Below are 20,836 nucleotides of genomic sequence, written 5' to 3'. Positions count from 1 at the left end.
ATCTCGTTGGCCCACTTTCCACCACTCTCAAACACAAGTTTTCTGTCTTTTTCTTGGCTCACTTATATCCTTTTTCTCAGTTTGTGCTTGTGGTTTGAAAACAACAACAACGACCATCCAACAAATCTGGCACTTTTCACCTACACTCTTGAACGATGATTCAGATACCTCCGAAGCCGTTGTTTTCAGCTTTTATTAATGTTTCCCGGCTCGTTCTTTTGTTTTCCAGCTGACAGCCTGCCAACATCACCCTCTGGTGAATTCTAAAAAGATTTGGAGAGCAGGAGATGTGCCCAAAATTTCTTACAGGCAGTTAACAGATCAGATTTTGTCACAGCAGATATGATACTACCCACACATCTCTATTTTTAAGCAACCCATAATATAAGCCTCCAATCACCTGTCATAGTCTTAGGGTACAATCCTACAAGTGGAATGGCTATAGGACTCGATCCAACTCCAGCTATGCAAGTTATGTCAAGGCTGTGAAAATACCCCAGTAATGTCAGTGGCACACATTGCCGCTGAAACAGCTAAAATGTGATGAAGTTATGGGTGGGTGGCACAGGGAAATAGCACACAGGCTGTATTCTATACCTCTTTAGTACAGTGGTGCCTTGCAAGACGAAAATAATCTGTTCCGCGAGTCTCTTCGTCTAGCGGTTTTTTCGTCTTGCGAAGCAACCCTATTAGCGGCTTAGCGGATTAGCGCTATTAGCGGTTTAACGGCTATTAAAGGCTTAGCGGCTATTAAAGGTTAGCGGCTTAGCGGCTAAAAGGCTATTAGCGGCTTAGCGGCTAAAAGGCTATTAGCGGCTTAGAAAAAGGGGGGAGCGAAAAAAATCGCAAGACTCGCAAGACGTTTTCGTCTTGCAAAGCAAGCCCATTGGGAAATTCGTCTTGCGAAGCACATCGAAAAACGGAAAACCCTTTCGACTAGCGGGTTTTTCATCTTGCGAGGCATTCGTCTTGCGGGGCACCACTGTACACTGCAAAATCTGTAGATGTGTGAATTTTGTGGCATCCCAAAGTTCACCTCTCAGTGCAAACTGAAGCAGATCCCCCCCCCCACATGCCTTCTACTTAGCTACAGTACTTCAAGTCTGTTCCTTTGTTCAGATTGTTACAAAGGTCACTTTGAAATTTGCCTTTAATCCTAGTTTAGCGTGTTGGATGCAGAACAGCCTTGTGCAGTGGAGGTTAAACTCACGGCTCGTTCACACTTCCATTTGCCCCACCACTGTCCCCTGGGGAAACCCATGGTTTAGCATTGAGCCAATGGCCATTGGGTTTTCTACGGATTGCTGTTTGTTCTAATTTATCACTAAAGAGTAGGTTTTCCAGGGGAGAACAGTGGGGCCAAGTCAAAACCACTCAGACCCATGCCTAGAAAGTGTCACGAACACATCTGCCCCATGTAGAGAGGCACAGCATGAGTTAGGAAGTAGGAAAGTTTGCATTTCTCTCACACAGATGGGAGCAGTCAGCTGTCTACTCCCCCTCTCCCGACACTGAAAGGAATGCAGATAAGATGCTAGCAGAGGGCTAGATGAAGAGAAGCCAACTTGCTCAAGTAGCACAGGCAGGCTCGGAAAGCTGGAGGGGGAGCATTTCCTCACTGGAAGAGGAGGCAATTAATCCTATGAGCCCAAAGAGCAGACATGTGGGAGAGGTATTACACAGGAAACAAAACCAGAAATGTCATAAGTTCAGGATATTCTGCAGAAGCAGGAAGAACTCATCAGAAGGGTCAACTGAATCGTAAGGTACGGAAGCTCCGATAGAGCGTCCAAGTCTGATTGTTTGTTTTGCAATAAATCTTCAAGCTAATTACGACTTGTATGCTGTGTTATCAAGATGGCAGCCTGGGCTCCTGACAGAAAGCACAGGACAAGTGTGGATGAGCCCTCACAGCCATTGTGATAATTTATCACACAACTGTGTTATTGGAAAAGGTTCAAGGTAAAACTTTGGGAAGTGATTGCTCTGGCTTCATAAAATCAGTAACAACCCATGTTTGTCAAAGCTGCCATTGAAAGTCGGAAAATCACAAAACCGAAACTTATGTTCTTACATAGCCTGCCACAGGATGAATATTGCAAGTGCCTGAGACCAGTGACTGATATAATACAATCTCTTCACTCACCAAGGACTCTGCAAATTGACTGTGGTGCTTTTTCTCCTGCAGACCCTTAATCTACAACTAATTGACACCACTGAAAAGTTGAAGACAATATCATGTTGGTGTATATTTGCATATTAAAAGAAACTAATAATAATATGTGACATTAATCAATATGCCATGCTGGGTATACATAATGAGCTCCGGATTCTGTTGGGAAAGTAGTTACTGGGCATGCAAAAAATAACCTTGTTTTAGTATTCATTATTTTCAGTGCTACTTTTTTGTATAAAGGCACAGTGGAGATTTGCTACCTCGGCAACCTTAGACTGTCAAAATGCGTTATGAATTACAACAATTGATTCATTATTAGCAGGGCAAAGGTGGGGGGAAAGTACAGGTTTTCTTTTTCTCTCCTTGCTTGTATTCAGGCAAATGCATTTAGCTGAGATCTGTAGTCTACAGACAGACATTAACTATCCCACTGCCATGGGATTTCTGGTAGCTTCTCATATTTATTTATTTTATTTATATGAATATTTATGTACCACTCTTCACCTTAGGATTATAGTGTGGTGGAGAGAAAGCACAAATTCAATAAAAACTATACTGAATTAAAATGACAACAGCATAAGAAAGCAACATCATAGAACAGTACAATGGGGGGAAACTTGTCAAATTCTTCCAAACCATCCTACTCCTACCAAAAAGCTTTGCAGAAAAGGTATGTACCTATCTAATAGAATGGAACAAAGTGGCAATTTAATAATAATTATTATTAAATAAATGTGTATACTGCCCTTTATCCGAGGACCCCAGGGTGGTTTACAATATATAAGCACAAAAACACATAGTAACAAACAAAAATAACACCTTCCTCTAGTTTGAAAGACCTGGGAGAAGATGCACCTCCCAGGGGAGGGAGTTGAATTTACATGGAGTCACCTCTGAAGAGGCCTCATGCCTCATTCAAAACAGGGACCATTGGGAGAAGCACTTTTTATTTTAATGGGCAGCCAGACCCAATATGGGCAGTTATAGAGGAGAAATGAGGCAGCTCAAAAAAGAACATTTGGGCACTTCAAATATTCATGAGATGCAAAAGTTGTATTATGTGCCTCATAGATATCTAGGGTTAAGTCCATCATACAATGGGAAGAAGGAGAGAGGAGAACTTGAGGACACACAGTAATGGTTGTAGGGGATTGATCCACATGACTACTGTGGCTCCTCCACTCACAATAATGATGACCAAGGCGCAGCCACATTGGTAGCAGCCAATGAGAGTTGAAGGAAGCAGATGTCAAAGGAGGTCCATATACCCAAAGTCCTTTCTGTGTGCAACGACTTAGCTCCCATGAAACTACCTGAGGTCTAGAAACTTTGAGAAATTGAATTACATCCCCAAATATATAATCAAGAGATTGTTGATTATTACTGAAATGAGGTGAGACCCTCCAGAAGGAGGCCAAACAGCTGTTGAAAGTGACCACATCATATGCTTGGAGCACACAGTTCTTCAGACAGTAGTGGGAGACCTAGATGTACAGTCATGGTTGCCATGCCTCTCGATTAACGTTGCAGCCAACCTTGAGATTTAGATGGTTATAGGGATGAATGACTCAGTCTATGTCACTTTTAGATGTGTCCATTCATCAGTCTGTTTCAGCATCAATCAGCAGCAGGATATGGGGAGATGGTTTGGTGGTGGTAAAAAAAAAAAAAAACCTACACATATTTGTGTATTTCAATAAACAATTTTTTTCTTACAAAATCAGCATTTCTGAATCTATTTTCAGTTGACTACCTGTTTCATCCTCAAATATACATCTGAATATGTTTTTTGGTGTGATTTAAAAAAAAATGCTAAGAAAACTGTAAAACTCTAAGAAGTGAGAATTCCTCATGATAACTGCATTCCAATTCACATATTAGTCTGAGAGTTGTGGGAACAGGTCGAGTTAATATCAGAATTTGCAAAGAAAAAGAAATCCTCAAGCATTTCTAGATAGATGCTGATGTCAGGGTAATGCAAAGTGATCTCACTGTTCAGCAAACACTCCTCACAACCAACATCCTGTGAAGTAGATGCGGTTGAGTATCAGATTCAGTTCAGCTGGTATTTAAAGGTTGAACTGAACCTGATTAAACCTATCTAATTCACATTTTCTAAAACAATGCACAAATGGAAACACAGCCTTCCTTTGAAATTTGCGCTTATCTGAATTTTGTAATGTAGTTCTCCAGTCGAATAATGTGTGCAAATAATGAACATACATGGATAAAATATACATTAAAAATGCACATACTAGTGTAAAGTACATATGAAAATGGTTTATATCAGGCAATACTGCTTTACAAAAAATATGTATACGTAGCAAAATAGTGTTGTATATTGGGATAAATTTGCAGTAAAATGTTGATGAATTTCCATGAGGACTTTCTTAAAATGCAAATTTATGTGAAAATGTGAAGAACTCAAGACTGGGAATATGGAGAGAAACTAAAGTTGACAGAGTCACACATCCCTAGGATGTCATAGAAAGAATGAATGAGTAACAGAGCCGCAGCTGTGCAGAGGGCAGTTAATTTGAAGAGCCCTCCACTGGAAAATATGATTCTTCAGATTTCCCTCCACCCCCAAAAGAGAGAGAGATGTGAATAATAAAACAGTTACCTGTTAAATCATATTGATTTCAATCACACTGCTCTTGGCTTTTTCCATAAGGATCCTACAGTCCTGCTGTTATGCAATTTCAGATCAAAAATGAAGGGGGAATTTAATTTGTAAAGTTATCCATGAATATAGTCTCACCTATAATTAGGAAGGGAGTTGGGGGGTGGGGAGGTACAGGAACTACTCAAAATGTTGGAAGTGTGCCTCGTATACCTACGAAAACCTCATTCCCCACTAAGAGAAATAAATGGGGTGACAGAACCCTTAGAAGCTGCTGTGACTTAGATGCAATTGTTGACACATCTCCAGTGGAAGTGTCCAGCACACTGTCTAATCTGGTTTCGTGGGATCATTTTCAGCTTGTGTGGCCAGAAGACATGGACACAGTGTTTGTGGAAGGACACTGACCACACGCTATATGGGGTTGATACCAGCCCCACAATGTCTGGGGAGCCACAGATTCCCCACCCCCAATTTACAGGATTAGGGCTGCAAGTCGGTGGCCACTTTTTTTCTGAGTAAAAAATGTCTATGGTTGCACTGTAAAAGGATATTGAGTTCTATCAAGCAAGGCAATTAGTATTTCTTTTTTTAACATGGAAGCCTCTAAACTTACACTGTCTTTTTTAGTATGTGGGAGCCTAAGGTCTGCTTAAAACAACGAGGGAGGGGGGAACTGTGAAGAATGCACAGCATATCCTTCCTTGTAAGCTTGTCTCTCAGCAAGAGCTGAAAGCTACAATACATGCCATGTAGGGAGTCTGCTAGACGCATGAAAGGAGGTAACAAGAAAGGAAATTCGGAAAACGTTGCTAAAACGACAGTCACTGTTAATGGCCCAATCACAAAAATTGTCCTTCAAACTGAAGTGTGCAGTAAATAGTAATGAATCGATGTACTTTGTTGGACAGATTTGATTTGTCTAGCAAATCCAAACTGACATATGCGCTCATTTACTCGTAGATAGCCTTTTGAAAATGCCATTCTGGCAAAGCATAAAAAAAAGGTTATTTAGATTAGGCGGAGTTGCAAGATGAGTAGTACCTCAGGTTCATTGGCTTACATGCACACTCATTTAATTTCCACCGCTCCATTACTCCGGGTGAAATTGTCCTTAAAAAGAAAAGAAAAGAAAGAGGAAGGTGCTTGTAAAAATGGCAAAGACACATTAAAAAGGATATGGGGACCGATATAGTAATGCCTTTGGGTGTTTCCCCCTTTTCTTTTAAACCCATGCATAAAAAGGGAATTGGCACGGAGGCCATTTGCAAGGATTGTATACAATTCAAACGGGGTGAAGTATCAGTCAAGTTGTAGTTTGTTCATTTGTTGGGGGCCTTTCCATGCCTTTCTATGATGGGAGAGTAAACTTTCCCTCCCTGTACACTACACATAACATTGTGGATCACATCCACTTGAGTGCTGAAACAATCAGTAACACAGCAATACAATAATTCACCTTTGCTGGGTCAACGGTGGCTAGTGATGTACAAAACCACCAGTGGCTCCTGAATGGTGGTGTAGGTTGGGTTGGATGGGGACTTCCATACCTTGAAGCACACAGAGAGCGTGGCGGTAGAGGTAATATCATGGAATCATAGATATGTAGAGTTAGAAGCAGCATCTAGTCCAACTCTGTGCAATGCAGGTATCTCAACTAGGTTATACAGGACAGGTGGCCACCCAACCTCTGCTTAGAAAAATCCAAGGAAGGAGAGGCCACCATCTCTCATGGGGGCCCATTCCACTGTCAAACAGCTCTTACTGTCAGAACATTCTTCCAGATGTTTAGTCGGAATCACTTATCCTGTAACATGAATCAATTGGTTCGTGTCCTAGCATCCATGGCGGGAGAAAACAAGCTTCCTACATTCTCCATGTGTCAGCCCTTTGGATATTTGAAGTGGACTGTCAGATCTCCTATTGGTCTCATCTGTGATGGCCTAGGACACGGGCTCAGACTTGGAACTGGAGGCGTCTCGGTCCACACCGGATCCTCTGCCTCAGGCAGCATCTGAACCAAGTCTGGGGCCTGATTCTGAAGAGCCCCAGTCTGCACAGGTTCCCCTGCAACAAGCACCAGCTGAACAGAATCAGGGGCCTGAGCCTGCCCTGGCTCCACATGCGGGGATTACCTCATTGCCCTCTGCTGGGCAATCACGTGCAGCTGCTCCACCACCAGTTGGGTCAGAAGAGGCTGAGGTGGCCTCTGGGTCTAGTAACCCACCGACATCTCCCGAGCTGCGGAGACTCAGGTCTGAGAGAAGGAGAGACCTGAGTACTCGCAGGAGGAGTGCTCGCCTTTGGGTGAGGCAGGGAGGTGAGGCAGGGGATCAGGACCAGCCATTACCCCATCAGAGATAAAAGGCTGCTGGACGCACCCCAGGTTGTGGGAGCAACATTGCTGCTTGCTGGAACCCTGTGCCTGACCTAGCCTGGTTTCCTGCCTTGGCCCTGTTGGACTGACTCCTTGTGGAATCCTTGGATTCGGGACCAGACCTGGACCGAGTTGCTCGGGTTAACCCCCGGGCCCAGCACATCATCTTTACTAGGGTAATTCCCTCAATTGGCACCCCAGCCAGTACTGTGCACAAGAGCATAGGAAATTTATTTATACTGAGTCCATCTAGCTCAGGGTTTCAGACAGGAGTCTCATGCAACCGCCTGAAAAAGCTGGGGGTTGAACCTGAGACCTTATTTGTGGAAAGTAGCTGTTCTTCCATTCAGCTATGACCCTTACCCATCTTGAAAGTTATCCTCTGGCCAAATTCTTGTGCATTTGCAAACAAAAGCACACCAGAGGATACATAGAAACAGAGGAGGTTGCCTTCTACTGAGTCTGCCCATTGGTCTTTCAAGCTTAGCATTGTCTTCACTGACTAACAACAGTTCTTCAACCAAGGGATATTCCCAGCTCTACCTAGATATGCTGGGACATTTGCACATTAATTCATCCCCTCCTTCCTTCCTCCATTAGCAAAATGTAGAACACTCCTCTCATGTTCTCCTGCAAATCACATTGCTGGTAATACAAATAAGAGGAGTAGCAGCAGCAAATTTAAAGAGAGCATTTTAGAGAGATTTGCACCACTTGATCCTCCTAACTTAACTCAATATAACTATTTTCACTTTAAATTTCCTTTTTCAATGCTTGCTGTGATTCTTCTGTTGCATAAATGGACTCTAAACAACCTACTGAAATTACGCCACTGATGAAAATGATTTTAACAGAGCATTTAATATAAATCAACTTTGGAGGTACTGATTCTCAGAAACTCGCAAAATGCTAAATTATTATGCAGCAGCAAATCCACAAAAGCATGCAGTTTAGTATTCTCAATATAAGGCAAAAAGTCCCCCCTTCTCCCCCACTGGTCCTCTTTTTAATTGGCTTATCTAAAAAAGAAAAGCCAATACTTTTCAGACAGTTGGCAGCAAAATCCCTCAGGACTTCAGGAAGCATAATTCCCTTTTTAAAATTCTCCACATTATTAATGACTTGGGGTGGGGGTGGGGGAAATCACACTTAAAATTGCTCAGTGGGTCTTCCCTCCTGTGTCTCATATTCTCAGCAAACCTCCAGCACTTCTTCCTAATTTTTATCCAACTGTTAACCTGACTAATCGTTAGAAAACCCAGCCTCATACAAATCAGCTGTTGTTGAGGAGAGATTGGCAACCTGGAGGGGTTTCCAGAAATATTAATGCAGAATAGAGGGAGCCAATATGGCTGTCACAGAATCATTGTTTACATTTCCAGTTGAAGTAGCTGGTGCTCCCCTATCCATTCTGTCTCTGTGTTTTCTCTTCCTCCTTCTCTCATGTCAGGCGTCCTGCTCACCACAGGGGTAGGGAGGAAATGACAGGAGTTCAGAGGACTGGTGTCAGATTTTGGAGATTTAAAGGATGGTACTCTTTGTCCAAAATAAAAGGAAGCTGCTTCTCTCTTTTTTTTGGAAATTATGCTTACCCTCATGTGTTTCCTTGCAACAAGTTAAAATGTTGTTTTTGTTGCTATCACTCCTACTACTATTTAGACTTGTTATTTACTTGTTACTCAAAGGTATCCAAGCAACTTACAATACATTTAAAACATAAACATAGATATATTATACCATTAAAAACAGAGCCAAACAACCCCCAAAGCCATTTGTGTTAGAATTCATGCTCCATGATTGCAGTCATGGGATTGTTGTCTTTCACATGACGGTGTATGTTTTGACTCCACACAGTGGGAAGTGACGGAGACAGGATGTTTGTGTTATTGTGTTCCGTGAAGTGGGACTATTGTCCTTTGTTCTGTTTATCTTTGCTGTCTGATGCTAGAGAGAGAGGGAGCCATGTTGTAGTGCTCCGTGGGTGTTTATATGTAAATAAAGTAGATTAGCCAAAATGCTGAGTTGCTGAGGTCTGTTACCCAAAGCTGCGAAGACTCTGCGGATCCCTAAGTGTGCCAGTGCCGGTTGGCATTGGTCGCTGTGATGTTCGGGCAGAAGAAAGCTTTTGAAGCTCCCGAACGATCGACCAGGAGGGAGGAAACATGCCAGTCGGGCATGTGTCTCTGCCAGGGTCCTACTCGAGTGTAGGGCTGAGCTCCTGACAATTTGAAGTTTTGGTAACACACTAGTAACAAACACAAAAAACCCACACACAAACAACACCATCATCTTGGGGGGCAATTCTATGACAAGATCTGCAGGGGTGAGCAGTTTAGGATGTAGCAGCTCTCTGGTTCCACTGGTGTCAAGTCCCCAAACCTGGCTCAGCTGAAGACATGCCAGCAAAACTTGTTCTGTCAGGGTTTAGCTCAGGCTTCCTTAACCTCAGCCTTCCAGATGTTTTGAGACTACAATTCCCATCATCTCTGACCACTGGTCCTGCTAGCTAGGGATCATGGGAGTTGTAGGCCAAAAACATCTGGTGGGCCAAGGTTGAGGAAGCCTAGTTTAGCTGAAGGTGGCTGGGCTGAGGCTGGTGTAAGTTCCCCAAAAGATGTATTCTGGAGGCATGGTGGAGTGTGACCAGAGACAGGGGACTCAGATTGGATCCTAAGTCTGTTCAGTTCAATTACCTGACCTGGCAACCTGGCACAGAACACTGTTTTAAACGCTTGTTTTCCCTCTGCCATGTTTAGGTAGAGCAACAGCAGCAACAGCAGGGTTTGGAACTGATGTAACTTTACACATGGTTAACTTAGATCTTGGCCACACTTCTACTTGTCCCGTGCATGGAAAGCATGGGTCTCAGCTGTTTCGCCCTCACTCCACTTCTATCCCAGGGAAAAACTGCTCTTTAGTGCTAAATTGGAGGAAACGTTGCTCTGGAGAAAACCCGGGCAAAAGCAGTGGGGAAAAGCAACAGGAGAAATGGAAGTGTGGTTAAGCTTTATACCAATTTAAATCACATCAGCATGCTTTACACCAGATTATTGTGCAAGGGATAGTTCTCACAATCTATCAAAAGCCTGGGGGTGGGAAAGAAGATAAGTCACATATCACCTATAGAAATATCACATATAGCAAAAGAGGTGTTCCACATCTCTCTGCTTCACAGGGATGGCTTCCACATATCGGTACCTAACTCTTTTCACACAGGGATGGTTCACATTCTAGTGGCAATCACTTTTATTTGGTAAATATTGGAAAACACTAATCAAGTAACATATCAGCCAAGGTCACCGCTCTTCTCCCTTATGGACATCTTTCAGAATGAGCAGCAATGTTTTGACTGGAACCCCAGCCAGTTACCTGAATGTGTAAAATGAGTATGGCGAACCTGTCTCTGGGGACAGAACTTCCAGATCACCTCACATCCCCTCAAAAACAATGCCAGTCAGTGGAAGTGGTTAGCAGATCCAGCTGTGAGTCATTTGGTGCCGCTGAGTAATTAAATGGTGAGAAACGGGGTGGAATGAACCAGTCCTATGGTGCAGCGATCTTGCAAGAAGGCAGCAGCAAAGCAAGTGGCAGTCGGCTCTCTGAAAACCTGTCTAGTGCTATCTCACCTGACTTGCAGGTGGCATATTCATTCTCACCATTAAGTAAGTGATGCTTAATAAGAGGCTGCTTAATTAAGCTCCAAAACCTTTAGAAAGGTCTGCATGCAGCAGAATTAGGACTCTCGGTCTGACTGTTATTGGCACCCCAATGAGCCTATTTTGCAGCAAGTTTTATAACTAAACAGGCAATGGTTCGATAATCCAGCAACCTTCAGAGGTAAATAGGAAATATTTAAAACAGAGGCTGACAATCTGTTAGATATTTTGTGACTGCACCCTGCATTGCAGACCCTTCTTTAAATAGGAGGTTGGACTAGACGACATCTACCGTATTTTTTGCTCTATAAGACTCACTTTTTCCCTCCTAAAAAGGGGAAATGCGTGTGCATCTTATGGAGCGAATGCAGGCTGCGCAGATATCCCAGAAGCCAGAACAGCAAGAGGGATTGCTGCTTTCACTGTGCAGCTATCTCTCTTGCTGTTCTGGCTTCTGAGATTCAGAATATTTATTTCTTGTTTTCCTCCTCCAAAAACCAGGTGCGTCTTGTGGTCTGGTGCGTCTTATAGAGCGAAAAATACGGTAACTTCCCTTCCAATTCTGCGATTATGAGATAGGATGTAAATTGTGTTCTAAATCCTGTGAGTTCTTATTTGCTTTGTTGCTGTTCTGCACACCACTGCAAGGCCTTGGAACTCTTAAAACTCTCAGAAAGGACTGCAGAAAAAGCCAACCCACATTGTGTCCCTAATGGCTATTTTGACTAACTGCTTAGGTAATGAATCACTTCATCGGGAGAATGGAATGCCTATTGAAAAACTCACAGAATGGCTCCATGTACTGATTGTGATTAAGGACTGCTGTACACTTTTTTGACCTTGTCAATTACCATGCTGTGTCTTTTAATGTCCCTTTTTAAAGATGGCAGTGGCTGGTCTCTGGTGAATCTACTTCAAGCGTAGGGGGAGGGTGAATGGCTCCCCCAGTGTTATAAGAACAGGAGAGAAGGGTTGGGGGAGAAACTGGGTTCAGTTCATTACGCGAGCTTCTCAAATTCACACAATCAATGCAAGAAATGAAACACAGCTATGCAATGGAATTCACCCTTCTCCAGTTTTTGCTATGCAGTCCCCCAAAATCTGAATGGAAAAAAGTGAATGTAAGAGGGAAATGTGCATATAAATGCACATTTTTGTCATTATGTTGGTTTTCCACAACCTGGTGCCCTACAAATGCTAAAGCATTACAGATCCAAATAGCCCCAACCAGCATGGATGATGGGAGACATAGCTGAAAACATCTGGAGGGTCTCTGGTTCACAAAGGCTGCACTATATCAGCATCATTCCAATGGCATTGTTGTAGTTGCAATAATGATGTGTTAATGTACTTGTATACAGGGGATTTCTGAGATTAGACATCAGAGGCTTTCAGCTTTCAGCTTTCATTTCTCTGGTTCTGTGCAGACATGCAGCAAAAGTACTATCTGGGTCTTCATCCCAGAGTGCACGTTATCTCGCTAATCCACATGAAGACCTGGGATAAACTAGTTTGTAAATCAGAGTCTTTCAGGATCCTGGCTAGGATTAAGGGATGGATCCATCGTACACACAAGAAGGAAGTAAGTTAATACCGACAAATGTGACCTCGTGCTGTGCTCTTGTCGAAGAAAATCTCCTGTGTCCTTTAAAGGAAGGTTGAACAGATCTTGGCAAATCAATTTTACAGTTCTTGCACACATCTATGGTAATAAGACGATTGTTCCTAGAAAATGAAGGTTTTTATTTATTGTTTGCCTTAGTATAATTATAGTGTATAAGGCTGCAGTCCAATGCTTACTTACCTGAGAGGAAACCCCATTGAACACAATGGGGTTTACTTCTGAGCAGATATGTGCAGGCAATTGCAGCCTTGATGTGTGAAATGAGAGCATTTTGGAAAATGAAAGTCAGACACGTATTTAAAATGCCGCATGTGGGTATATAAACAGTTTTGTTTCTGTCTGCACAATTATGCATTGGATATGACTTCAAGAAGTCCCTGTTTATCATCTACAGCTACATAATGACATTTTACTAATGTTATTCTTCCAGGAGAATCATACCACTGCCTATTAAGGCTCGAAGCTGCACTCTTCTATGAAGTCATAAACTGTATAAGTGCCTGTGAATATTTATATAGTGTTAGCATATTATAGGTTGGAGCTTGTGCATTATTATTTTTTACCTGAAGAAGAGCACAAAGAGGGAAAATCTCTTTTATTTTAGTGATTTAGGCTGCAATCTGATACCCATCTATTGGGGAATAAGCTCTATTTAACTTTATGGGGCTATACATTGAGTAGACATCTATAGGATTGCGCCATTATCATGTCTCTTGGTACCAGTTACTGACTGTTGTCTTCAGACCATGTTTGTGAGCTCCAGAAGTACTGGCTGAACCAGGAGTGTGGAACCTACCACTCTCCATATGTTGTTATACCCACAACTTCCAATCTGCCCCAGCAATCATGTCCAATGGTCAGGGATGATGAGAGTGGTAGTCTAATGACATCCAAATCAGCTGTATTTGGGTTCTTTTGTTGTTTTGGAAAGTGCAAATTCAGAGTGTTTGCCTTTAAAATTAAGACTAAATCAAATTTCTGTTAAAACTGTTTCACTTCTGTAGCAGCAGAGGAAGAAAATCATCCATGGATTGAAACAAAGCAGAAGGAAAAAATCTGGGCAATGAATGACCCTAGAGATATCTCTTGTTGCTCCATGAAGAGTAGGGATTCAAGATGGCAAATGGAGACAGACAATACATTGAAGGGGGTTGGATTAGATGACCCTTTGGGTGAGGACCAGTAATTATTACTCATGTACCGTTTAAAGCTTTTAACGTGTGCCTCTGGTTTAATTCAGAGAAATAAAGTATGCCTTGAGACTCAGAAGACTGGGAAACCCTGGCTTAGATACGTCATTGCATAAATTCCATATTGACATACAGTATTTGCTTTTACATCCTGAGCTATAGGTACGTTCCAGATAATTTCCACCTCTGCATAGGTTCATATTGACGCAGCAGAGGAATTACATACCATCACTCCATTGTCTCAAAAATCATTGTAGGATGCAATAGCATCCTATTTAGGCTGCAGCATCTGGAAGTGAAACTGTAAACTTTCATGGGACAAATTAGGATGGGGATAATGACAGTCACAATAAAACAAAACACATTATATAAGACACGTTTTGGTCTTGTGTCATTGAGCATTACCTTCACTTTGCAGATAAAGTGTAGGTAACAGCATCCACTTCCACAAATCACTAATCTTTAAGAAGTGCACATGAAACTCAATATTCTCCCTAACCATCTGGCTGCTGAAATCTCTCTTAATAGCAATGGTGGAATCTGAGCTGTGGCAAGTCTCCATCTCAAATCTGGTGGGACCAAAACTTCAATCTTGCCTCATAAAGGATGCTCCTGTCCATATCTATTACTGTCAGCAAAAGCACTGCAGCAAATAACCTATTTAGTGTCCATCAGGCAAAGGCTGCTTTAAGTGGATAGAGACAGGTGTCTGAAATATGACCAGAGCTTATTATATTAAGAGAAGACTCCAGGCTGAACTAAGTACTATAAATAAAGTGGTCAACCCAGAAGAAGATTGACTTTCATGTTTAGCTTTTGTGCTTTTGTTAGAGTAGGTCAGCATATGGAAGCTTTGGTGGTCTATCCAAGTACTAGTTCACAAAGAACAAAGTCTGTCTTCAAAAGGACTGCTGAGAACATCTGGGTACAGTAACCAAATTTTCACATATTGTATCGACTTGCCTAAATATGTCCTAGCACAGCATTTGAATTGGACATCATTGGTCTAGCATCTCAATTTGCTCAGATGATTTCCCCCCCTGCATCGGTACAAATTATTTTTAAAAACCATGGGTTGAATTTAATGCTAGTCCTACGAGTAGGCCTATTGAAGTTAATGGACCTAAGTTAGTCATGGTAATGAAATCCAGTGCATTTACTCTAAGCAGGACAAGCATGGGATATAAACCAATGTTGACAGCATGGATCTATTTGCTCTCCATGAGTATCTCACAGCTAGGTGCAACATTATCTCTTCTCCTTAGCTGTGAAGAGAAAAGATGGGATGTATTCATCAGCGGCTACACTAGCAGGATAGGCATCAGGCAGAGCCCCAAGAATGACCCACAGAGAAAGGACATGAGAGAGAGCCAACTGCAGAAAGAGTTCCTGGCAAAAGTCTGTATTCATTTCACTGGCTCCCAGTATGTTTCCAAGCACAGTTCAAAGTGTTGTTGTTGATCTTTAAGGCCCTACATGGCTTTGGCCCTGTATATCTGATGGAGAATCTCTACCCCCATTGTTCAGCCCGGACACTGAGGTCTAGCTCTGAGTGGCTTCTGGTGGTTCCCTCACTGCAAGAAGTGAAGTTACAGGGAACCAGGCAGAGGGCCTTCTCAGTAGTGGTGCCCACCCTGTGGAACACCCTCCCATCAGATGTCAAGGAAATGAACAACTACACAACTTTTAGAAGACATTTCCTGTATCAGAAAGTTTTTATGTTTGATGTTTTATTATGTTTTTATATGTGCTGTAAGCTGCCCAGAATGACTGGGACAACCCAGCCAGATGTGTGGGATATTATTATTATTATTAGTAGTAGTAGTATTGACAATTGGCAGTATCCAGTTAATTTCAACTCAGAGTAGGCTCAGTGATATCAATGGACATACTTAACTTAGCTCTATTAATTTCAATGGCCCTGCTCTGAGTATTACTTAGTTGGATACAGCCCAATGGCTATGAGCCCCATGCATCATGTGAAGAACTTTTTAGGTGTTGCCCCACAAATGATTCCAATCACATGATTGGTGAGGGAAGTGAGGGCATGCTCCTTGGCACTGTCCCCTATGACAGATTTTGTCGTTCTCCACACAGCCTCTGTGTGGGAAGCCTTCTTCACTCAAGGAGGCTTCCAGCATGATCTAGAACCCAGGAAGATTGTGGTTCTAAACCATCAAGGACCCTACGTAAGTCGAGGAGCTGCTCAAGCAAGGCTCAGCTGCACCAGGAAGCCTTTACTCCTTTGTGCCCAGAAAGATCCAATGGCCAGCTTGGGGAAATGATGTCATCGCAGAGCTGGAAGCTTCTTCACGGAGAACAGCCACCTGCTGTCCAGAGATCCAGAAGCAATGAAACTATGGCAGCAAAACAGAAGGAGCATCATCCCATTCCTCCATTTCTTTGCATGAACAGATATGATTGATTATGTAGATATATTATCTCACTCACTATGTGTTTCCTGATTGGTTTCTCTCTCCCTGGAGAGAGAGACAATGAAGGACATTCTGATGTAGGGTTTTGTTGAGGAGTGTATTTTTGGCTCCCAATGCCACCCCTCTCAACCAAATGTCAGTATTCTCATTCTCATTCTGCTGTTCCCAAACGTTTCTAAATCATTTCTTTACCTGCATTCCTCCACAGAGCTTCTGATGCAGGAATTTTGCAGAGAAGTCTGACAAATGCGACTTAACTGAGAGGCTGTTTTCAATACTGCTTTGCAGTCAGTGCAATCAATCACTGAAGGGATGAGCCCATGGCGTCTCCTGCTAGGCAGCGCCAGAGTCCCAGGGCCAGACACCGTCCTAATGAAATAAACAATGAGAAACACAGGAAAGTAAAGTGGGCTGAAATTGGTTTCTTCAGCCTTTAATCAGACCTGACTGGCAAAAATGAGTTCTCAGTAAAGGAGTCGAGTCCATGGCTTAATCCCAGATGTGCTCAGGACCTAATACTGCTTTATTGCACATGATCAGTGACATCCTTTAGCGATTGGTGCTGACCAAATGAAACTGATCATGGCAACAGGCAGCTGACATCCAGGCCAAGCAAGACTTTATGTGAAGAGTGCTTCTCTTTTCAGCTTAAAAGCATTGGCCGTCGTATCTGTCTTGTCCCATCAAACAGTTTCAGGGTTAAACTGCCCATTATATTTAATGTGCAGTATGCTAGTATGTCTCTCTTTCCCATTTGATGTGTGTGGACCACATTTTTTTTTTATTGAGATCACTGTGCACAGGAATGGGAGGCTATCTTCTTTTCCTTTTTCCTGCCTTGTGATAAGTATCACAGTGTAATTAACAGGAACGTGTGCACCATATTCAACAGGGTCCTGAGCCAAATCTAGCATATTCAGAGGGGTTGGGGGGTTGGATGAGTTGGGGAAACACAGCCAAGTTCAGTACCAGTCAGGTTGGTGTTAGAATTCCTGCTCCATGATTGCAGTCATGGGATTGTTGTCTATCACATGGCGGTATATGTTTTGACTCCACAGAGTGGGAAGTGATGGAGACAGGATGATTGTGTTACTGTGTGCTGTGAAGTGGGACTATTGTCCTTTGTTCTTTCTCTTTGCTGTCTGATGCTAGAGAGAGGGAGCCATGTTGCAGTGCTCCGTGTGTGTTTATATGTAAATAAAGTAGATTAGCCAAAATGCTGAGTTGCTGAGGTCTGTTACTCAAGCTGCAAAGACTCTGTGGATCCCTAAGTGTGCCAATGTCTGTTGGCATCGGTCGCTGTGATGTTCGGGTAGAAGAACGTTTTGGTAGCTCCTGAACGATCGACCAGGAGGGAGGGAAAATGCCAGTCGGGCATGTGTCTCTGCCAGGGTCCTACTCGAGTGTAGGATGAGCTCTGTGGCTGTCAGGGGGTAGGGTGTCAGGCAGGAAGGAGAGGCAGGCATTGGGTGGGAAAACCTTGTGAAAAGAAGCAGGACTACCCTGACTGCTGAGAGAAGGTAGAAGCCCATCTCCCGAGTCTCCTTTCTGAGAAAGCTGTTCGCAAAGGAGCAGGAGCAGCACCTCTGCTGTCGAGAGTCATTCCTGTGTGGCTCATGGTGCTCCTTTGCAAGTGGCTTCCCTACAGAGAACACTATGGACCAGGCAGGATTGGGACGCCAATCATGGCTGCTGCAGGACACTCCTTTGTCCATTTCTATTATTTCAAAATATATATCTATGTATCCATATTATTATTTTATTATTAAAAACTATCTTGATCTGAGAACTGCATCTGAACATTTAGAGATGTGTGAAATTCAATAGGCAGTGACATTCCAGTTGGCACATTCATCCAGAAGGTTTGGGTTAGGTGAGTTTTGCATTGGAATTTGCAAGGATCAGATTCTTCAAGCATCTCTACCTGTTAGCCAGCTCTGTTCTCAGTATAAGTTAAAATTGTTTTTTGTTTGTTTTGAAAAGCATTGATTTTAATGGAAACAATCATTCTTCAGATTCTTTTCACCTGAAAATACAAACAGCTTAGCACCTGTGGTCCTGGCTGCTTTTGAATACGTCTCCTCTCCTGAATGGAAAATACATTATGTGGTTTCTTAAAAAATATAGGCATGGAGGTTCTTCTCTTAATCATTATGTTTTATGGTCTAAATCAGGATTCATTTGTATTTTATCCCCCATGCTCTAGCAATCTATACATTACCCCCCTCCCTTTCTGCCTGGATAGTTGTAATTAGAAAGTGACTTATGAAACTACACCACAAACAACACACCCACCCGCTTTTGCAACCAACACAAGAGTTGAAATGATAATAGCACAGTGTCAAAACAGTAAGATTCCTCTAACAATTACTCCCAATCTCTTCTAATAGATAGTTTCACATTCTGGTCATATTTTAGTTTCAAGGCATGAATAGGAAGCAATTAAACACACACACACAAAACCAATCGCAGAGTATTTCATTCAAGCCATGTCTTATTCATTCAAAATGAATTTCACCCTTTCTCCTGCATCCTGCTAAGAAGCTACGGTGTGAATCGTGGAAAAGGTGGAATTTAACATGTCAGATTTCCTTTCCAGATATAGCAATCCTGCTAAATGCTCTGCTTCCCTGCAGGGCTTTTGGGTGTGCTTACATCAGACAAGTGTTCAAAGTTATTCTGTCAGGTTATCTGCCACACAGTGTGTTCCATAGGAGAGACTGCCCTCGAGGGAAAACCTGTCTCCTAAAGTAGTTTACAAATTGATCTAACAATTTGGTTTAAAATCACATGCATAATGTGTGGTTTCCTATTTCTTGAAGCTTCTCGTTGTGTTCAGGGCTGAAGAATAATAATGCCATATAACTCAAGAGACGAGTCACAGACAATTCCCCTTCCATGAACTGGGGGTGTGGAAGAAAATCTCTTTAAGGAGCAATCTTATGCACAAGAAGCTGTAAATCATGCCCGTGTAAAATTACATGAAATTCAAACCCCAATCAGCAGTGGGGCTTCCACTGCTTCTCTGCCTAAACTAGGGTTGCCATATGTCCGAAATTTCATAGCTGGGATCCCACTGTCGTAAGCAGCGTCCAGATGGAAATCATTGAAATGTCCAGGACATATGCCAACTCATGTCGGAAGTGTATATTTTGGCAAATTTCGTAAAAAAAATAGCTGGGGGGGGGGAGCTCAAAAAAAGATAAACAACTTTGCCCAAAAAAAGTTCAACAACTTTTGTGTCCGGATTTTCAGTTTTTGAAATATGGCAACCCTACCTAAACCTGGCAGATGAGGAAGAAGCTAATCGAATAGTGGAATTTGCTGGGTTGCCACATCATGTGACCAAGATGAACAGGCTTAGGATCCAACCTAAGTCCCTTCCAGCTCTGATCCTGTCCCTGCCATGCTCCAAAAATCTCCTGGGGGGTGGGTGTGGATGGGACTTATACCAGCCTCGGTTCAGCCAGCTTCAGCTCAGTTTCATGAAGCTCCACTGACCTGGGATGAGCAAGTTATGCCAGCGTATCTTCAGCTGAGCTGAGGTTGGAGACTTAACACTAGCCCAGCATGGCCCAGCCTGAATCAACTGCCTGAGCCAGTGATCCACTACATTCTAGATTGCTCATCTCCATGGAGCTTGTTATAGGATTACCCCCTTAGCTTGCATTTAAAGTTGAACCTCCCTGATTCAGACTTTCCTAAACAATGCATGAACTGAAACACAGCCCTCTTTCAGAATTTGCATTTATCCATGTCTTGCAGTGCAGTTCTCTAGCCAAGTCGTGCATACACAAATGCATATACTGTGGTAAATTCCACACAAAAGTGCATATATTAGCGAAAGTAACATAGGAAAATGCATTACACAGAGGAAATTGCTTTGCAAAAAATGTGTGTTAGGCAACATGCAAAGCGGTGCATGTGGGCCACGGGGGCAGTCGCCCCAGGCACGAAATTGTTAGGGGTACAAAATTTCAACAGCCTGTGCTGCCTCAATATGGTTGCATGGTTCCATCACTGGGCTCTGTTGAAAATGGCTTCTCCATGCAAACCACAAAGTGACCTCTCCCGACAACATAGCAACTCTTGTTTTCTTATCTCTGTGGGACCTCGGGTTACAAACACCACGGGTTACAGACTCCGCTAACCCTGAAGTAGTATCTTGGGTTAAGAACTTTACCTCAGGATGAGAACAGAAATCACATGGCGGTGGCATTAGCTAAAGTGGTACCTCAGGTTAAGAACAGTTTCAGGTTAAGAACGGACCTCCAGAACAAATTAACTTCGTAACCAGAGGTACCACTGTACACACTAAAGTGACAGTGAATTTTCATGAGGACCTTTTGGGAAAAAGGAAGAAAAAGACAGAAATGTAGAGACCTCCACTTTAGATTGGAAGGGATGAGAAATGGAGAGAATCTCAAATTTACAGACTGTCCCATCCCTACGATCTCATGATCAAGAGCCATTGTGATGCAGCAGACAGAAAGTTGTGCTGGATGCAGCCCCTGCTGAATTCTCGCTAGCAAATCACTATCTCTCAGGCCCAGGTCTCCTTCTGTGAAATGGGAATAATCAACACCCATGTTGCAGGTTTGTTGTGATCAAAATTAGGGCCCTGGATCCATTCATACTTCATTGAATTCCTGTGATTTTCCCACTCCCCTTGAATTAAAGAAACATCTTTCCCCAACTGCTTAGGACCATGCCATTCAAGAATTGCTGCTTATTGCATGTGACCTCAGGCTGAAC

The 20,836-nt window shown here is 42.7% G+C and overlaps 1 long non-coding RNA gene across 2 annotated transcripts; it reads right to left on the bottom strand.

Moving 5' to 3' along the window:
• Nucleotides 1–12,437: 12,437 nt before the first annotated feature.
• LOC309538530 lies at nt 12,438–19,675 on the bottom strand. 2 transcript variants are annotated; one of them, XR_014222276.1, is made up of 4 exons: nt 19,583–19,675; nt 16,274–16,450; nt 14,836–14,911; nt 12,438–12,557 (listed from the first exon to the last, which is right to left on the bottom strand). It is a non-coding gene; the product is annotated as an uncharacterized lncRNA (long non-coding RNA). The 2 variants fall into 2 exon arrangements; XR_014222277.1 differs by lacking the exon at nt 12,438–12,557 and having other exon boundaries at nt 14,788–14,911.
• Nucleotides 19,676–20,836: the final 1,161 nt, after the last annotated feature.

Source organism: Podarcis vaucheri (genome assembly GCF_965113315.1).
Source record: "Podarcis vaucheri genome assembly, chromosome: 8".
Lineage (NCBI taxonomy): Eukaryota > Metazoa > Chordata > Lepidosauria > Squamata > Lacertidae > Podarcis > Podarcis vaucheri.
The sequence above is the reverse complement of the archived record's forward strand: the minus strand, read 5'-3'. Positions and strand labels throughout refer to the sequence as shown.